Source organism: Gastrolobium bilobum, unplaced genomic scaffold (assembly GCF_033153095.1).
Source record: "Gastrolobium bilobum isolate Gb01-03AN ecotype WA unplaced genomic scaffold, APGP_CSIRO_Gbil_v1 utg41169, whole genome shotgun sequence".
NCBI classification, from domain to species: Eukaryota; Viridiplantae; Streptophyta; class Magnoliopsida; order Fabales; family Fabaceae; genus Gastrolobium; species Gastrolobium bilobum.
In genome coordinates this window covers 26,150-30,841 of record NW_026897122.1, presented here as the reverse complement: position 1 = coordinate 30,841, position 4,692 = coordinate 26,150, and positions in this window count along the sequence as shown.

The following is a 4,692-nucleotide window of genomic DNA, read 5'->3' as shown; positions in this document are numbered from 1 at the left end:
ATCTTGTCCTAGTCTGATTCATTAAAAAAATGAAGGAAATAAATTTTCTATCAAACTATCATCAGACTTGTGTAGGGAGGTGATTGATTATCAGTAGGGACCAAGCAAACTCATATTATTTAAACCTTACATCCTATGTCTGACACTAATCATAATTCAGAGTGTGGGCAAAGCTTGATCTCCACTTCATCCAAGGACAAATTTTAACAGTTCAACATCCCTTTTCAATTTAATAAATACTTCAATTTAATACTATCTCATCGATCTCCGAATCAAACTAAAACAGACACAATAGTTTCAGGGAAACATGTAACGTTCTAAGATGACAGAACAATTTATAGTCCATAACCTACAATTTAAAGGATTACTATTGTGTAATTCTCTTTTCATCTCCTCTCTATTGATTAATACAACATCTCTCTTTTCTATGTTAAGTAATCTCTTAAAAGTTAACGATTTATTTTGTCTACTTTCAAAGATATCATTATTCCTATCATGAATTTGAATGATGCATGCATTCAGGAAGTAGGGTGGTATATGTGTTAGATCAGAAAAATGGTCTATCATTTTCAGTCACTTTTTGTGCTTGATCATGGCTTCTGTGCAATTGAAATTTTATTGATACTGTTCCTTTGCTGGAATTCTAATCATAAATAGACCTTTCAGGTGCTTTTGTTGGGTTTGCTCTTTTACTAAAGCCCAAATGGGTTATTAGTATGAGAAGAGCCCAAGGAACCTAGAGCCCAATGAGCTAGGGTTTCTTGGAACCCATATAAATAGTACCTCTTAAGTCATCAGCCTCCTAGGTCTTTTTTGTGAGAAAGAGGCAAGCTCAGAATCTAATCAGTGCCCACACACTTCCCCTTCCTCCTCGAGAGATAGTTTGGAAGATCTGCCACAGTCCAGCTTCAAGGAGGTTGTTCGTGCTGCGGCGCTGAGGTGAGCTGTTCGTGAAGAGGAATCCTACAAGGGAAGATTCTACACGAGACCTGCGCACCGAGAGGTAATTGTGAAACAATGATGATTCGGTAAGCATACCAATGTACTAGGTCCTAAATCGCTTCCGCATAAATCTAAGATTTCCTTCAATTGGTATCAGAGCCTTGGCTGTACATTGGTATGTGAATCTAGTTTCACTATTCATGTAATTAGTTTTGCTTCTTGAAATGTGGCACCTAGGGTTCTAGGATTATGGTATGAATCTAGCATGTGTATTTTATAATTCATTTTCATAAAAGTTTAAATTTTAATCGGTAAAAATGCTTTAATCCATGGTTAGGGTCTCTCATGTATTTCTCGATTTGTAACAAGGAGGCTAATCCCATATGATTAGGTTTCCTCCTTGTTGGTTTTGTTTATTTTTGGAATTTCTGTGTATTTTTTCAATATTTTGTAAAAGTTCAAGATCGAGAAATCGCGAGGAAGATGCGCAGTCAGCACTGTCGGAGACTTTTCGAGAACTTACCAATCTCGGAATGGGGCGATCTATATATGGTTGGAAAGAGGACGGAAATACGAACGCAACGGTGGGTGGCACACCGCCATCTGAGTTTACACGCTCCTCCACGCTCCTCCACAAGATTCTGAGAGTGGCCGCCACTCTCCGGCAAAGAATGGGAGAGTGAGAGAGCGTCCGGCCACCTTTTTGGGTGGTTCCGGCGGCGGTGCACTCGTCTCTACGTGGCGGTCCTTCCCCTGGAGTTTCAGCCTGATTTGACTTCGGGTGACGGCGCGACAGACCTGACGGCTAGGGTTCCTCTTTCGCGTCCTAGGGTTTCTCGCCAAAGGATTGGGTCTTTGGGCTTTTGGGCCCATGAAACCCTAAAGGGGCTTGAGATAGATACTATGGGCTAGGCGAAAGTTGAATTCCAAAGTTGTATTATTTAATTTAATTTCATTTTATTTTCTTTAAAATAGGAAGGCCATGGATTAAAGTAATTATGATTTATTATTTAATGCTTTTATTGATTGGTATAAATTATATGATAGATAACATGCTTTATTGCGATAACATGCCATATAGAATAGGTGGTGCCATATTGTTGCATAACTTGTATGATTGCATGATCATAATAGCTATTATGTCTTCAGCGACTAGTATGATAGTTATTATAGGATTATTTTGATTTTAAATCATCCTAAGAAATTAATTAATAATTATTATGATTTTTATTAAAAATCTAGATTAATAATTGAATTAATTAATTTTGGATTATTAACATCAAGACAAATAATCGTTATGGAAATTATTTTGATTTCAAATTATCCTCATAAATGATAATTATTATGATTGTTGCAATCTAGATTAATAATTAAGTCAGCTATTTGGATGATTTAAATCTAGAAAAATAATTAGAGAAAATTTTCTGAGAGAATTCTTTTATTTTGCGAGTAATTTGTGGGTTTTTCTGAAATGGTCATGGAATAACACACGCTGCATACAACATTCATGTATCTTGATTGTTTGGAGCACACGCTGACGTAAAGTGACCGGATTTCAGGACCTTAATGCTTTCAAAATTATGTTAAGCTTAGTGCACGTTTATCGGTGCTCTTACTTATATAGTTTTTGAAATCGAACAAAGGATACTCTCAATTAAATAATTCTTGGAAGTTAGAAAATGTTGCTTATGTTGAATGGAAGGAGATTTAAATTAAGAGATTAATTTAACCTTCAAGCGTATTATAGGACCATTAATAAAATAATCATGTGAAGTCCCATCGAATAAGCATGATTGGATTTTATTAGATTGGACTTAAATATCTATGGGAGGAGATTTAAATTAAGAAATTAATTTAACCTCCAGGCGCATTGTGGGCCTATCAATAAAATAATCATGTCAGGCCCCAACGGATAAGCATGATTGGATTTTATTGGGCCTTAATAATTTCAAAATTTTAATAAAGTATTGTACGGCCCATCGTCGATAATACTAAGTTATTAAAGATAATTTTGAAATTAAACAATGAATTCGACTGACCTTATGAAAATTCTCAAACAAAAATGTTGAATGGGTGAAGGTTTTAAAATTTAATTAATTTTAAAACCGACGGGCTCCATTTGTGGGTTTATTAGTGAAATGATTATCGCTGAAGCCCCATCGGATAAGGATAATCAGATTTCACTAGATTAAATCTTAATAATTTCAAAATTTTAGTAAAGTATTGTACGGCCCATCGTCGGCAATGCTTAGACACTAAGGATAATTTTGAAATTAAACAATGGTTAATTACATTCAACTTTGGTAAAATTGTTAACCCTCCCATCGAGGCTCTGGCAATGGCACTGAAGGCCCAAATAACAATTTTGGTTTTTACAAGTGACTTGCCCATCGTAAGCCTTGTAAAGATAAACTGAAGGATTGTTAACAATAAACAAGAGTAGTTATGAGAATCTACTTGCACTTCGTTTGTTTATTGCATTATTTGTTTGTAATTGTGTGCTTTATATGTTTTTCAGAAAATATCTTAGAAATGATTTTGAGTCGAAAACCTCTAGATGGTACCACCTATGAATAAGTGAAAAGCAAATTTTTTGATATTGTTCTAAAACATGGAAGCTAAAATTTGTTCTGACAATGCGAGGGCCATAGCAACCTGCAGAGGATGCGTCTTAGGAAACTAAGATGCATTTCTCAGATTGGGAAATGGCAGATATGGTAGTTCACTGCTATGTTCTTGTCAGTCTTTCCAAATACTTGCAGAAGCAAGTCTACATGATTAAGAGTGGAGTAGAAATGCTTCAGGCTCTTAATGACATGTTTGCTGCGTCTAGCAGTTCTGCTAGACAGAATGCAGTCGGTGCAGGCTTTGCTAAGAGTCTTGTTAAATCCAAAGGGAAACCCAAGGGTGGTAACAAGAACAAAATAACTTGGTTATCAGTTGTCAAACCAGTTGCTATGAAGAAGCCGCAAGGCAAGTTCTTCAAGTGCAGACTGAAGGGACACTGAAAGAAAAATTGCCCAGAGGTGATGAAAAGAACCAGACATGGGTATATTGAGGCCTGATCAGTGAATGAATCATTGATTCAGGAATCACTGATTATGTTTGTTACTCTTTGTTGTAGTTCAAACATGGCATACATGTCAGCAATGGACATAGATATTTTAAGCTTGAAAATGGGAACTTGTGTCTGCATTTGCAGTAGGACAAGTTATTTATAAGACTATGGTTTTGGGTGACTGTTTATTTGTTCCAGATTTCAAGAGGAATTCAATTTTTGTTAGTTGTTTTGGTTAAAACATGGGTTGACAATGCAATTGATTCCTCAGTTACATTTCGAAGTTCATCTTCGTCTTGTTTTTGCTGGTACATTGTTTAAATAGTCTTTATTAGATATGTCCTATACCCTTTTTAAATTTGTTATGTTGAATGGAAAAGATGATGAACAAGGATTTTCACCAAAGAAATAAAAGTTTCAAATGAAACATAACTTTGGCCTTTGTGACTGAGTCACATTATCTCAAGTAGGAAACATGTTTTAGTTAAAAGAGGGACTGAAAGTTCAAGAATCTTTTAACTAACAGCTACATGTTAGTCCTATTTGGAAGGTAAAATGGCCAAGCAATCCTACAAGGGCCAAAAAGGTTTGCGCAACTATTCAACTGGAACTGGTACATACTAATGTATGTGGACCAATTAGTGTTCAGACCAGAAGAGGTGATGAGTACTTCATTATATGAATGTTTACTC